Source organism: Anthonomus grandis, chromosome 1 (genome assembly GCF_022605725.1).
Source record: "Anthonomus grandis grandis chromosome 1, icAntGran1.3, whole genome shotgun sequence".
NCBI classification, from domain to species: domain Eukaryota; kingdom Metazoa; phylum Arthropoda; class Insecta; order Coleoptera; family Curculionidae; genus Anthonomus; species Anthonomus grandis.
Window position 1 is genome coordinate 39,662,913 of NC_065546.1, and position 16,459 is coordinate 39,679,371.

General features: G+C 30.8%; 1 protein-coding gene across 1 annotated transcript in view; it reads right to left on the bottom strand.

The window, feature by feature from the left end:
• The window catches only part of LOC126750270 (proton-coupled amino acid transporter-like protein CG1139), a 55,410-nt gene extending 39,264 nt beyond the window's left edge, over positions 1 to 16,146 (bottom strand). Inside the window, exon 1 of the mRNA XM_050459842.1 lies at positions 15,991 to 16,146. The gene's annotated coding sequence lies outside the window, so the exon portion shown is untranslated. The remainder of the gene's footprint in view (positions 1 to 15,990) is intronic.
• Positions 16,147 to 16,459: the final 313 nt, after the last annotated feature.

Consider the following 16,459-nt stretch of genomic DNA (forward strand, 5'->3'; position numbering starts at 1 on the left):
ACTTACTTTAAGGTCCTATGAGAATTTGATAATATTCTACAGGGTGTTCGCAATACTCTATCCAAAACCAAAAAATGTAAATAACCATATCTTATTTTTTTCAAATAGAATGACCCATATTTTTTTATCTTAAAATGTTCATAATGTGATAAGCTTTCTATTTTGTTAAGCATGTCCTATACCTATCTGTAATAGTTATCGTACTTATTTTATTTTAAAAAAGAAACTATATGAGCGATAAACAAAACGCTCCTTGTCCACTACAGACATTCAAAAAGCATTTTGTTGAGGAGTTTCTTGAAATATTAATACTATTTTTGCGTTTTCTAGTCTGTAAATCTAGTAATTATTTATGCAATTTTTCTTATTTTTTTGTTACAAACCGCACTTTCAACAAGACCGCAAGTCTTTTCCTCATATATAGTAGGTAATCACTGAAGTATAGGGAGAAAAAGCGTATTGATTGGTTTGATGAGGCCTTACATATTACTTTTGTCTAGAATTTTTTATATTAAGTTCTTATATTTAGTAAATAGTCCAATTATTTAACTGTATATCTAGTAACGAAGCCATATACATCAGTAATAAAAATACAATATTTTTATTCACCAACAAACAAATATACTTAAGAAACAAAAATTAAAATTAATACTATATATATAATTAAAATTAATACTATATTAATTCTTATATATTAAAAATTTATTAACTATTTTTTTTTATAAATAAAATCAAAATTATCGGATCACAAAAAGGATGGGAGCAGTCGTTTGATTTTGCGATATATTGGTGACACCTTATATATTAGTTTTTATCTCTTATAACTGCAAATTTTTAAATAAAAAAAATATGCATATATTTTTTAAATATCTAAATAGTTTTATATGCATTAGAGCAATCAATGAACTAAATATATTGACGCGATCTTGTATAGCAATTTACTTCAGCGCAAAATATCTTTTGCTAATAATATTTATTATCTTTTAATATTGTAAGCAAATATCAAAGCTGAACTAAGTAAAATATATGGTTTAAGTTTTTGATCAGTTTTCTTTTAATTTAAAATTTTTTTAATATCGTAATATAAAATATTTGGCTTTTACATACTTAAGTATATAATATTTAAGTAATAGAGAATTCATATATTTATGAAGGCCTAAACTATTTTGACAAAGCCTTTTATATTAATAGTACTGATATTAATATTATTATTATAGACACAAAATGGCATATATGAAATCATTTAATCACAGGGATCCAAAAAAGGTATACTGACGGGACCTCGTATATTACTTTCCTTTAGGGTTTCTCTTTATTTATTATATTATTTTAATATTAACATTAAAAAAATGCTACTTTAATTTGTATATGAGTTCTTATCTTTTTTAAAAAAAATATTTAAAACCAAATTTTTAAAAAACTTTTATTAATAAAAATATCTTGTTTTACATGTGTAAGTGAATACAATAGACTATCATTTTTTATTTTATTTTACTATATTTTATAATACAAACGCAAAAAATGCAAAGTTTGATATCGATTTTAAAATAAATCTTAAAAATTTTTTTTCCAGTATGAAAATCCTAATAACACCCATTTTTTCTAAACAATAACCCATTGTAGACAACAATAGAGTATAACCTAATAATTGTGAAAATGATAAGCGCCTTAATCTCGTTGAATTATTTTCGGGAACTTTTCGCATTGCCATCGCCATTTTATAATAAATTTTAAAATAATACTTATATTTATAAATATATTTATTATAATAAATATTTAATAAATAATTAATAATCATATATTAAATATATTAAAAAAAAGCTTTTATTTGGTTAGTGGCTTTTAAGTTTTTGGGGAGTCTCAAAGGACAAAAAATACCTTAAATATTGAAAAAAATTACAAATTTACTTACGTTTCGTCCACATAAATGCTACGAAAATCTATGTCACACCGCAAAAAAATTTTTGGCTTTCAATGATTTACTAATTAGAGAACAACGTGTTAAATGTAGTACCCACAAATGCGTTACTGGATGAGAAATTATGGTATCAAACCGATGGTATGAAAAATCATTAAAGGTCAAGATAAACTTGCATATTTTTGAGAAAAAAACACACACTTGAATGTTGTTCTGTTATACCGGGTAACGTTATAAAGTTCAATTAGTACCATGGGAAGTATAAAAGGAATTTGCTTCTAAGGACGGTTAAATAATAATTTTTAATTTGATGAATAATGTTTAAATAAGATAAGATAATTGTTTGTATTTTTCCCATCATATTCTTGTTTTGGAAAAACATAGTGGAAAAATTACTGCGTTGTCCTGAAAAGTTGTAACAACGCATCTTTATTCATTGAAATGCTTCAATTCAGCTCTTTATGGAGCGTGGCTATATAATTTTTATCTCAGGCCATATTATGTTTTTATTACATGAATAAACCTTTAATAAACATGTAAAGGTATAAATAATATGGTAATATAATGCATTTCTGAATTAAATAGGACAGGGATTATTTTATTGTGATTAACGTTAAGCCTTAATAACTGCAGATCCGGTGATAAGATCAAAAATTACCTAATTTTTTAAATAATAAGTTATTTATTAATAACCTTCTGAAAAGTCTAATAAGGCCTTGAACTAAAAATGTTTCAAGTAGGTCGACCTAAAAGTGCATTTGTATAGTGTATACTTAAGTGCCTGATTACTGCTTTATTTGTGTAATAATTGAGCAGCACTCTATACTGATCTCATTTTTTTTATGAAACTTTTGTGTCGTTAGCTAAGAACGATATACCAAGATGCTGAAATAATGTCTCCAACAGTCCGTGCTTATCGAGAAAAGGTGTGTTAATTATAAAGATCGTATTTTTTTTATTCCAAAATTTTAGGAATTTTTAATGAAAATGTTGCTAATGATGTAGAATAATTAGGGGCTCATGCATTCATTTTTCTTGTACATTAAAATCCGGAATAAAAAATAAATGTTAAAATTAAAGAAATATACCTACTAATGCTACCTTAAAAAATGATCAATGTATTACTGACAAAATGGCGAGAGAGCTTTATTTTACATCACTTCTTCTGATACAATTATTAACATGAATGCTGAGGCATTATTTTACAAAAATTATTCAATTTTTTTATTTTTTTTTTAATAACATAACTTTAAAATACATTTTTTTTTTAAATTTTGGAGCTTTGCAAATTTATAAAAAAACCATAATGAATTTATAGTTTCGTATAATTTTTTTTTCGATATAATTTATATACAGGGTCTGCCAACAAGGTGTACGGCTAAGATAGCGCCTATACGAGGTGGAGCAAAAAGTTCTACAGCAAAGTTGTAGGGTTAACAAAAACCTAGGAACCAAAAATATTTTTATGTATACTGGGTGTGTCACAAAAAAGTTACTTTAAAATATGATTTTTTTTAAACATTACGCCCTGTGTATAATGGTACTAAAATGTGAGGCAAAGAGAGTACTTTACTTTGGTATAAGGTTTTTAAAATTTCCGTGTGGCGTTGCAACGTAATTAATTTTTTTATGTTATTTTTTGCCTTTTAGAGGGTTCGTTTAAAAAATCATAATTAACTTAAAATTTATTCTGCGCCGATGAAACTTGCACCACAGTTAGCCTAGGGTACCTCCTCTAGGCTGACTATGATAATTTGTAATTTTTTTATACAGGGTGTTTTTAAAGAAGTTTCAAACTTGCTGAAATTAAATACGCAATATCTCAAATTTTTCAAAGGGATAACCCTGTATATTTTTATCCAATTAAGTTTGTCCATCAAATACCTTCATTTTTTATTTAATATGTCCTATAGCTAAACCAAGTACTTTTTAAGATATTTTAACTTTTCTGTAAAATACTATGCATAAAGCGGGTATTCTTTAAGTTTTGATCAAGATTGCTTAGAAACATTGGTTTAAACGTCAAATAATAATTGTCAGATTATTAGTTTTATGACAGCAGTAGACAAGATCAATGTTTTTTCTTCAAAAACCATTTTAGAAATTATTATCAGTGAGTTAGTTAATCGATTTTTAATTTTTATTGTTTATTTTGTAATCAATATGAATTTTCCTCGTGAGGAATTTGTTGATATGATATAGGCCCTTGGAGCTGCTGAGAGAAATAGCCTTTTGGCATCTAGAATTTATGCGCAACTTTATCCTAAAAGAAGACATCCCCAAGCACAAGTGTTTCAAAAACCAGAAGAAAGATTTGAGAGAACAGGAAGTGTAATTTATGAAAAACATGAACGTGTGAAGCTAGTTACAAATGAGGAAAACAGGATGACAGTAGCTTTAAGTGTCGTTGAAGATCCTCATAAAAGCGTTAGGCAGCTTGCTAAAGAATTACCCTTTAGTGCAACATCAATATCTCGCATGCTTCGAAGCAATTATTAAAATTTCCATCCTTACCATATTCAATTGTTGCAGGAGTAACTTCCGCAGGATTATGAAAAAAGAATGGCTTTCTGTCAGTGGGCGCAAAATAAAATTCGTAGACTCAATTTTTAATTTTGTGCTTTTTTCGGATAAAGCTACATTCCATAATAATGGCAGTGTTAATAAACATAATTTTCATTATTACGACACCAGCAATCCTTTCTTATTTAAACTTTTTACAAAACGATTTTAATATCCTTCTACAAATGTTGCTTGACCATGTTCGAGATAGGATTTGGTTTCAGCATGACGGCTCATTATAGCCATGCTGCTAGAAATTTTTTAAATGAGCATTTTGATGACCGGTGGATAGGGAAAGGTGAGCCGTTCCCTTGGCCTGCAAGGTCCCCAGATTTGACCAAACTGGATTTTTTCTTGTGGGAATATGTGAAGGAAAAAGTCTATCAAACAACTCCTACCACAAGTGAAAATATGAAAAATAAAATTCGGGAGATTTTTCAGTCACGCCAATTATGTTGGGAAAAGTTAATGACTCATTCTCAAAAAGGGTAAACGCTTGCGTACAAAATTTAGGAGGTCATATTGAACACAATTTATAATAATTGTAATTGATCTTTAAAATTTAAAATTAGTGTAACGATGTACATTTATGCAAAAATACGAAGTACCTACCTAGTATGTAATTTAATTTTGCCGTTTTTTTTAGCAGTTTAGGTGAATAATTGTGTTGGTTAATTTTGCAAGTATGAAATAATAATAATAATTATTATTATGATTATTATTATTATTATTATTATATATTTGGACTCAGGGCGACTCTCTGAGTCCACCTTGGTTCTGTCTAGCCATGAATCCTCTATCATCTCGACTCAATTCCACTTCTTACGGCTTTGCTATTAAGAAGAATAGTAGGGAAATCGCAAGAGTCAATCATTTGCTCTATATGGACGATCTAAAGCTAATGGGTGCCACTAGTAATCAACTGGATCAGATGCTGAACATCGTGAAGGAATTCTCTGCTGATATCGGAATGAGGTTTGGGCTGGATAAGTGTCGTCTTAACAACATTGTACGAGGAAAGATGCAGCCGGGATCCTTCGAGATGCAGGATGGCCAAACTATAGATGCCATGGAAGAGGGTGATACATACAAATACTTGGGAATGGTGCAGGCAGCGCGAATAGGCCACCGAACAATGAAAGATAAACTCACTGCTGAGTTTACAACAAGAGTAAAGCACATAGTGAAAACGAGCCTCAACAGTAAGAATGTATTTAAGGCGTTGAATACGTATGCCTACACAGCACTAACATATTCCTTTGGAATTGTGGGATGGAGCAAGACGGACATCCAGAACTTGCAACGGAAGGCACGAACATTATTGACTAAGGCTCAAAAACACCACCCTCGAAGTGCCACAGAAAGAACTACGCTACCAAGACATCAGGGAGGTAGAGGATTGGCAGACATTGGCAAACAGTTAGACCGACAAATTTCAGTTCTGAGAAATTTCTTTCATGAAAAGGCTAGATCGTCCGCTCTGCACCGTGCTATATGCGAGGTCGATGACTCTACACCTCTGAAACTGAAGAATCGCGAAATCGAAAGTCACCACGTCACTGATGAAGAAAAACATCGATCATGGGCGCAAAAACCACTGCAAGGGAGACACGTCAACGAGGTCAGCCAGGGACATGTCGACACCAACGCGTCAAACTACTGGTTGACTTCGGGACAACTGTTTTCCGAAACGGAAGGTTTCCTCTTGGCCATACAAGACCAAGTTATTCCAACTAGAAACTACTTGAAGTGCATTATTTCGGATCCTTCGGTACAGAGTGACAAATGTCGATATGGATGCCAAGTGACAGAATCCATCCAACACATAACGGGAGGATGTCAAACGTTTGCCCAAACTAAGTATAAGGCACGTCATGACTGCGTGGGAAAAATACTGCACCAAGAACTTGCAGTTAAACTGAACCTCTTGAGGACGGACAAAGTTCCATATTACAATTATACACCAGAGCCAGTTCTTGAAAATGGCGAGTATAAATTGTACTGGGACCGAACTATTCTCACCGACCAAAGAACTGTCAATAATAGACCAGATCTTATCCGGGTGGATAAGCGACTAAGGAGAACCACGCTGATTGACATTGCTATACCTAATAATAATAACCTCCAAGGAAAATACAACGAAAAGATCATCAAATATCGAGATCTTGAAGGGCAAATCAGACGGCAATGGGAGATGGAGCATGTTCAAACAATTCCGATAATAATCTCGTCAACTGAACTTATACCAAAAACCCTTGTAGAGAACCTCAAACAACTGGGACTAAGTGAGCACCACTACAAAAACATGCAAAAAGCGGTGCTACTGGGGACAGCACGGGTCGTCAGAAAGTTCATGGGTACAGAAGACCATCCAGGGGTCGTATTTTTGAAACCATTCGACTTTGATTCGCATACGAATTTAGAGGATTTCGCACGAAAAATCGATATTCGTATTTTTGACCGCTTCGTATGCGAACTTTTTCGCATACGGTTTGTCGAATGGGTATATATCATTCGAATTTCAAAGTTCGTGTGCGATTCTGCCATTCGTCTTGTTTTGATTTTAAACTAGCTTTGTTTTTTTTTAATTTGTGAGTTGGTTAAGTATTTTCGTAGTGTTTTTTTGTTGTTTATTGAAAAAAAATAACAATAATCAAATGGCAAGATTAAACAATCTAGTGCAAAGAAACGTCGTCGATGCATTGGAAGAGACTAAAACTCTGGCAGATAGAAGGAATAGGATGTACTCTTCATTTCTTGACCCATTTGAAATTTAAGCTCAATTTAATAAATTATATAGATTAAGCAAGCCTATTACGATCGAATGATTAAGCTTATTACGATGATGTGCTCTTTATGTGCTCCAGAGACTGTATAATCTGTCCGCTTGTTTTATCCACAAGGCTTGTGCAGTTTTAGCCGAAAAATTTTGGGTGAATTTGCCCGACTTTAATTCCGGGTGCTCTTCCATAAATGAAATTAGTTCTTTCTTTCGCTCGCTCGACACAAAACCGCAATATTTTTTATTTTTTTAATTCATTATTCGCAAAAACCCAAGAAACGCCATGAAAAAACCTCAAAATTCCCTGATGTTTTTAAACTTACATTTTAGGTTAGGTTAAAAAATCTTTATCGTCTTCATCCCGGTTGACACGGCCTCCAATAGCACTCGACTTTGCTACGTTGCCACTACATTTCATGTTCGCATGCGAATGAAATTTCGAATGCTGTTCAAAAATGCACTTTTTAATTCGTGTGCGAATTTTGCCGCTCGACTTTGTTCGCATTCGAAGATTCTCGCATGGTTTCGAAAATACGGCCCCAGGGCCCGACAACCTGGAAAGGGTCCCCTCAGAGCTTAACCCTTTTGATATCTTAGATATCTGGGATAAGTGAATGTTCCCCGTCAAACGGGAGTGTGATTGCCGCAAGGCAAAATTCTATAATAATAATAATTATTATAATAATAATAATAATAATAATAATAATAATAATAATAATAATTATTATTATTATTATTATAATAATAATAATAATAATAATAATAATAATAATAATTATTATTATTATTATTATTATTGTAGAAAAAATTAATAATTCTAATTCTTCAATAATTTTTTCTCAGCAATTTTGATCAAAACTTAAAGAATACCCGTTTTATGCATAGTATTTTACAGAAAAGTTAAAATATCTCAAAAAGTACTTGGTTTAGCTATAGGACATATTAAATAAAAAATGAAGGTATTTGAGGGACAAACTTTATTAGATAAAAATATACAGGGTGTTCCATTTGAAAAATTTGAGATATTGCGTATTTAATTTCAGCAAGTTTGAAAGTTCTTTAAAAACACCCTGTATTAAAAAATTACAAATTATCATAGTCAGCCTAGAGGAAGTACCCTAGACTAACTGTGGTACAAGTTTCATAGGCGCAGAATAAATTTTAAGTTAATTATGATTTTTTAAACGAACCCTCTAAAAGGCAAAAAATAAAATAAAAAAATTAATTACGTTGCAACGCCGCACGGAAATTTTAAAAACTTATACCAAAGTAAAGTACTCTTTTTGTCTCACATTTTAGTACCATATTATACAGGGCGTACCATTTAAAGACAATCATATTTTATAGTAACTTTTTTGTGACACACCCAGCATACATAAAAATATTTTTAGTTCGTAAGTTTTTGTCAACCCTAGAACTTTTTGCTCTATCTCGTATAGTTAAGGCGCTATCTTAGCCGTATACCTTGTTGGCACACCCTGTATATCGGAGAGTTCCTTTTCTAGATCCAGGATTATTAAAGCTTTTACAAAATTTTAAATAAAAAACAATAAAAATTTATAGGGTAATACAATAAAAATTTATAAACCAACTGGCACCCGAATAGGATTTTCGATAAATATGACAAAATAAATGATAAAAATGCTTTTTCAATTAAAAATACCTACACATACTTTACTCAGTTGGAAAACACCTTATAAGAGAGAAAGCTCTATCGCTTTAAGCCTCCATAATAAAAGGGTCCAGAATAGGGAGAATATTTCATAATCAGATATGTTCCATAATTAGGCAAAGCAAGTAATTTTGAAATTCTTGCCACGAGTTTGATGTTTTTCGATCGGATAGTAAGGTTACACATGTAGTTTTGGTAAGCACATTTTTGGATTTGTGTATTTTGCAACAAAAAAATCGTTTTCCTAGGTAACTCTTCTATCCTATAATTGTAGCCTTAATATTTCTTTGGGAACTACTAGTATAAAAACAGTCTGTTGATTAGATTTTCGGCCATTTTATTGACATTTTATGAGCGAGTTTACTTTTGTAGGTTATGTATATTATCACAGTCGAACTTAATTTTGTATTGCTGCTTACGTTCCACCTTAACTGACACGGCATGTCTATTTTATAATTGGACGAATTGTCTTTCTAGTCATTGTATATTCCAGAAAATATAGCTCGAGGACATTAGCGAAAAAGCATTAAAGGCCAGTTTGATGAACAATTTATGAGAGCTGTTGTTAGGCCGAAGAGAAGATACAATTTAAATTTGCAAACGGTTTATGAATATGTAAAAAAGCAACAGAAATTTAGGAAAAAAAAGCAAACAGAATTCCATCAAGGAGATTGAAATTACTGTAAATTAGGCATGTACAAAGGGTTTTTCTGAAAAACAAGAAATGCTAAGAAAGGGGATATTTTGTTGATAAACATGCTTAGTATTCCATGTTGCCAGTGATTTCTCAATTTTAACAGAAGAAAATAAAGTGATATAATAAAGTATTATAATTAGCAGAAACTGAGTTGCATTCTTTATTATAAAACAAAAGAAAGAGTGAAACTCGTTTAATAAGAAATTTCAGAAGATACGGGCATAATATCGATAAAATAACAGCGGGCACGGACTATATATAGGTTACTGGCAAACGACATGTGCTGCGTTCTAGACTTTGGTTGCAGAATATCGATCGGGCGCTAGCTTCACAGATATGAAAAAATGTCTATAAAAACAACACAAAGTGGCAACATCGGATACGTGCACTGTAAACTTATAGGTATTTTACGTTGCCAAGTTGCTTTTTTTTCATTAATTTTTTCGTCAGGAATCTTTTTTATTCTGAAAAATTTGTTGATTACTCTCGAAGTATATATTATTAGTCAGCAAATAAACGAAACTTTTAAAGAGTAAATTTTTTACCTGTTACAAAATACAACACATTAAAAAATATGTAGTGGATTAAGAAAATTATATATTGAATGAAAAATTGGAAAGTCGAGTTGACATCATTGTCAAGAGAGATGATGAACTAAAACAACCTCGCCTATGGTTTGCAGCTATTCTAGGCATTCAATCTTCTAAGGCCATAACCAATTACATATTAACTGTCTCAAAAATATGTTACGGGCAATGTTAATAATTATAAAACTCCGCAAAATTCGCAAACAAACAAGAAAACTGGACGCGAAGGTTACATTTTTCAATTCATGAAAAGCCTAGTCATTTCATATAACGTCAGCGTATACCCTAGCATAAAGAAAAAACATTGTTATGCTATCTGCCACAAACTATGACAAACTACCTTAACTGTTCTTATTAAAATATAGATATTAAATAATTATTTGTTCTTAATAAAAACAGCTACGGTAGTTAAGCTGTTTATTTTAACATTTGTATATGCAAAAAGTAATGCGCAACATTCTGACCTGCATTTGAGCACCGTTCAACATTCTGCCATCGTTTTCAGCACTACTTTGTGATTAGTTGATTATTTGAAATGGACCAATCAAATTCGCCTAAGTGTCAAATCCTATACCGGAATGTTTAAATGCATCCGGGAATAGTCAATCATAAATTCATAGTCAATCATAGTTTTTCCACGGAAAAAGTTTAATCCTAAAATGACTTATGGAACGTCGTATGATAGGTACTTTGGCATTGGTTTTCGATTCTGTATGGATGACTCATGAATTATTTCCATCATTGTAACCCACCTCATTGAATATAGGTTCAGTATAGAAAAAAAAACCATTTTATTTTTTGATAATCCCAAGGGTCACGATAAATCTGGCAGAGATTTTGATCTTATCACCGCATACTTCCAAAAAGCTGCAACCATTAGATGTCCACCAGCGATTTTTTTATTCAAATCATTCCATACTGTCTTACAAACATGTTTACATTTTTAGAAGTACTAATTATTTCGAAAAACTGGGGTTTATCCTTTCGATAAATTCAGATTTACACATGACGACTTGGCAAATAAAAAAAATATGTCAGTCTCCTTACTTTCATCACGTACCTAAAGTATTACAGGTTATAGGTTACATTAAAGGTTACAAGTCTATTAAGCATGATAACAGCTTCATTTACCTCGAAATAGAGGACGTTTCTTTAATATACTTGAAAATCAGTCAGATAGTGTTACTAAAACCGTCTTTTGTCTTATTGTAACTACTTTTGTCTTTTTGTAGAACGTGAAGTGTCTGGATGAGCATAGTTTACTCTTGAAACTTATACTCATCTATGCTTCTCAGCTTTGGTTGTGTCTAATTATGGAACACTCGCGTACTCTTTATTTGATTAACCTCACTTAAGATTTTTTATAATAATACATATATTTTAGTATAGAGCATTTTCCATAAATCCTTAGATTGATATCGTGTATCATAAAATTACATAATAATTAATACTTTTAGTGGCAAGGTGTCTTAAAGGAAGTCTAGAGCACCGTGTATATACATATATAATATACAGGGTGTTTCCTAACTACGGTACGAAACTATACAGGGTGAATCGTTAGGTCGTTTTATGAAAAAAAAGTTTCTATGAACGTATGTCGGGAGTTGCTTTGTTTCTGAGATACAGGGCGATGAAGGTTCAAAAAAATAACGGTATTTTAAAAATACTATAACTATCCTTAAACCGATTTGGTTGAAATTTGGTGCAGTTATTTGAAGTTATAAGACGCTTATTTAGCTGTAACTAGATTGAAATTATTAGGTCCAGTGGCGTGTCAGTGGGCACCACATGATTATTGTTGAGAAAAAACAAGGCCAATAATTAATTGTTTTGCAGGTTTTTATTTATTTTTGTATTTAAGCAACTAAAAATACAACTTTTTCGTATCTTACCTTATTATCTTCATATCTGGCTTTGTTTTGGAGAAAAAAAATTTAAAGTATCTTTAACTCATTCTAAAAATTATCCATGGACGACAACATGAAATAAAAACCAATTAATTCAATAAACAATTTCGACCTTAAAGTACATGAGCAAAATGTTCACCCTCCAATGCACGACTTTTTGGTCTCTTGTGTCTTGTTTACTATGATAATAAACATTCAACTTCTACGATTTTTATTATCAGATTTTTGAAATACAACAAAATAACAAATACATTGCTTCTTATGACAAATAATTGGCAAGTCCATTCAAGTACCTCCTTTGTACCTACCTGTTTTGGAGACCAGCTGACAGTGATAGAATTGCTATAAGTAAAATTCAGCTGTCAATTAGCAGTGATTCATTACTCCATCATGAATAATTTTACTAACCATGAAATGACCGACATGCACTTTATTTATGGATTCGCAAATGGAAATACGGAAGAAGCACGAAGAATTTACCAGGACAGATATCCTAACAAAGTAATTCCATGTGCAAAAACATTTAGAAAACTACATGATGTCAAACTGGGAGTTTTAATAAAAATATGGGTGGTGGAAGACCAGAAACTATAACAACGCCTGAACTGGAAGAAGCTATACTTGATGCGATAGAAGAAGATCCTTCTAATAGTATCAGGAAGATTGCACTGCAGCTTGAAGTCAGTTCAAAAACCGTTTGGAAAATTCTAAAAAGAAACCTCCTGCATCTATATCACATACAGCGTGTACAAGCTCTACTGCCTCGGGATTTTCATCCAAGATTAATGTTTTGCAGGTGGTTGATTCATACGATGGCACACAATAATAATTTCCTACCAAATATTTTATTTACGGACGAGGCAAATTTTTCAAGAGATGCTATTATGAACTTCCACAATGATAATTTTTGAGCCGACGAAAATCCCCACGTTATTAGAGAAACTCATTTTCAGCAACAATTTTCGCTGAACGTTTGGATAGGAATTATTGGTGACTACCTAATTGGTCTATTTTTTTTTACCGGCAAGATTAACAGGTGAATCCTACATGGATTTCTTGCAACACCATTTACCCACTTTATTAGAAGAAGTACAAGGAAGAGTCAACATGTGGTTTATGCACGACGGGGCTCCAGCTCATTTCAGTGTTCTTGCTCATCAGCATCTCGACGTCATCTACCCTAATTGCTGGATTAGACGTGCAGGAGCTCAAAATTGGCCGGCTCGCAGTCCTGATATGAATCCCCTGGATTACTATTTATGGGGCCATCTGAAGGCTCTTGTTTATAAAACTCCTGTTCTAGATGTGAATCACTTGAGGAATCGGATAATTGTCAATTGCAATATCATAAGGGATACTCCAGGTATTTTTGAGCGTGTCAGACACTCAATGACAAATCGTTTGCAGTCGTGTATTTTATCAGAAGGTGGGCATTTTGCTCATTTACTTTAAAGTCGAAATTGTTTATCGAATTAATTGGTTTTTATTTCATGTTGTCGTCCATGGATAATTTTTAGAATGAGTTAAAGATACTTTTATTTTTTTTTCGGAAACAAAGCCAGATATGAAGATAATATAAGATACGAAAAAGTTGTATTTTTAGTTGCTTAAATACAAAAATAAATAAAAACTGCAAAAAAATTATTGGCCTTGTTTTTTTCTCAACAATAAGCATGTGGTGCCCACTGACACGCCACTGGACCTAATAATTTCAATCTAGTTACAGCTAAATAAGCGTATTATAACTTCAAATAACTGCACCAAATTTCAACCAAATCGGTTTAAGGATAGTTATAGTATTTTAATACCGTTATTTTTTTGAACCTTCATCGCCCTGTATCTCAGAAACAAAGCAAGTCCCCACATACGTTCATAGGAACTTTTTTTCATAAAACGACCTAACGATTCACCCTGTATAGTTTCGTACCGTATTTAGGAAACACGCTCTATATAATATATAATACATATATATTATATTTGCACGTTTATTGTACAAGGTCTTTCCCCATATATTAACTCTTCTCTACAGGGGTTAGGTGAACTTTTGGGGTTTGACTTTAAATTTTTGAATCCGATGTCAACATTTTTTTTTCTTCTAGAAATATCACATTTTCACAGATACTTAGTTTTATTTTAGGACACCCTTTATATGTATGATCTCATAGTTAAAAAGGGGCGAATTTTCTGATTTCAAATAGGTATATATAGTTTAGCTACTTTTAATGAAACCGTTTTGGAAATCGAGCTCCAAACTTTAAAAAAATAACATATTGAAGATCTTAGTAGGGGGTGCAATGTTATTGTTTGACATTTACTAAAAAACAAATAATTCTATTAATATTTAATTTGAAGCGCGATATTTCCAAAACGGTTTAATAAAAAATAGTTGAACCGTGTATATTTAAAATCAGAAAATTCCTCTCTTTTAAAATATGAAGTCATATACAGCGTGTCCCATAGGCAAAAACTAACCATCTGTCCAAATTTGACATTTCTAAAAGAGAAAAAATTACATCGAATTAAAAAATTAAAGAGTAAAAGTAAAACTTTAAAAGTTTTATATAATTTTTTTTTTCTAAATTTTCACCTAACCCCTTTAGAGAGGGGTCAATATATGGGGAAAGACCCTGTACATACGTAAAAAAATTATATATTGAAGGATTTAAAAGAAATATGCATTGAAACTTTTAAATATTTAGGTTGTCCAATATTTCAATTTATAGAATCCAGCACATTTATTAATTAATATTTTTTTAAAATTTAATGTTATTTAACGTAAGATTTACTTTGTCCCTAACATTTGCAGATTATACTGAATTAATTAAAAAATAATACGATAAAACGATGAAAATCCAAAGAAAGATGAAAATGATTAATGGAAAGAATATCAACCTAAATTATAACCAAGAACTACCATGAAGATTTGAATTTATATTTTTACAAAGTCTACATATTTATTTTAAAATATATTTTATTATTATATTAAAAAAAAAAGAATTTCCATATTTAATTCTGCAAAGAATTTTAAAAAAACAATCAAAATATTTATAATTAAAACTAAATTTATTTTGAACAAAAATTCACGTTTCTAATAAAATAATGTTAGGTCTTTAAATATTTTTTTAGAAACGTAAATAATTATATAAATTATAATATTTCAAGTTTGGATTTATTTTTTATCATCTCCTTCTATTTAAATATTTTCATTCTATTTTTATTCCCTGCTAATTAAAAGTAAAAAGAAACTTAATGATTTTTTTGTATTATTTTCGAAGATGACGGACCTAAATTTTTTTTGTTTAATTTTTTGTCATAGTATTTAGGTTTCTCATTATTTAAATTTATAGAATCCACAATATGTATTATAATTTTATTTTTAATTTAATGTAAGGTTTTTAAAATGGGTTTAAGGTTTAATTTTGGGGTAATAGTTGTCTGCAGTTATATTATAGTTTTTACTAAGAGAAAAAATTAATAACTACTATTATATATTTAGGCAAAAATATGAAATTGAGCACAGCATTAAAATAAAAAGAATCAATAATAAGAAAAATAAAAATTACAATAGACCAGAAAAATTTTTTAAAAATTGAGCAAATATAAAAAAAAATCCCTTTCCAGACGTATGAAATTACTACTACAAAGCAAACTGTGAAATTATTCATAATTAAAATTATTATTTTTTAGTCGCTTTCTTATATTTCCTTTGACGTATAATTAAAATCTTAGAATAGCCAAATTTCTTAATTTATTGTAAAAAAAATTAACTTTAATTGAAAATTTGCCCATAGAAATATGAGAAAAGAAGAGGCAAGAAGTACAGTTTGAAATAAAAAAGTAAAAAAAATATAAAAAGCCAAGCTACCTTTTTCTATTCAAGAACCTAATTTTTTTGTAAACTTCCGCAAGTTATTTAACACTATTATATGCGCGAATGGACTCGTATATTTGAAATTAGTACCGCTCAAGAGAACCGCCGCAACACCACTACCGCAAAACCATTGGTACCTTGCCGCTTAAAAACTTTTTACACCGAATCTTATTCAATTGATATTTTGCGTCAATTAAAACAACCTCCCACCTTTTCTATTCTATGAATTTTTTCCCTTTACAGTTGTTGTTTGTTCTTGTTTACTTCAAACAACTTGAGCACCTTTTGTTCAGTCAAAGTTTATATAGTTTTCTCGTAAATTTCCATTGTCCAACTGAAGAGGCCACTCGAATTGATAAAAATATGAATCGGGGGCATATTCTTGATTGGAGGATACATTCAACTACTGCTTATGAGACATTTTTGTAAAATAACGAGTGTGATTTTTGCATGTCAGTGATTT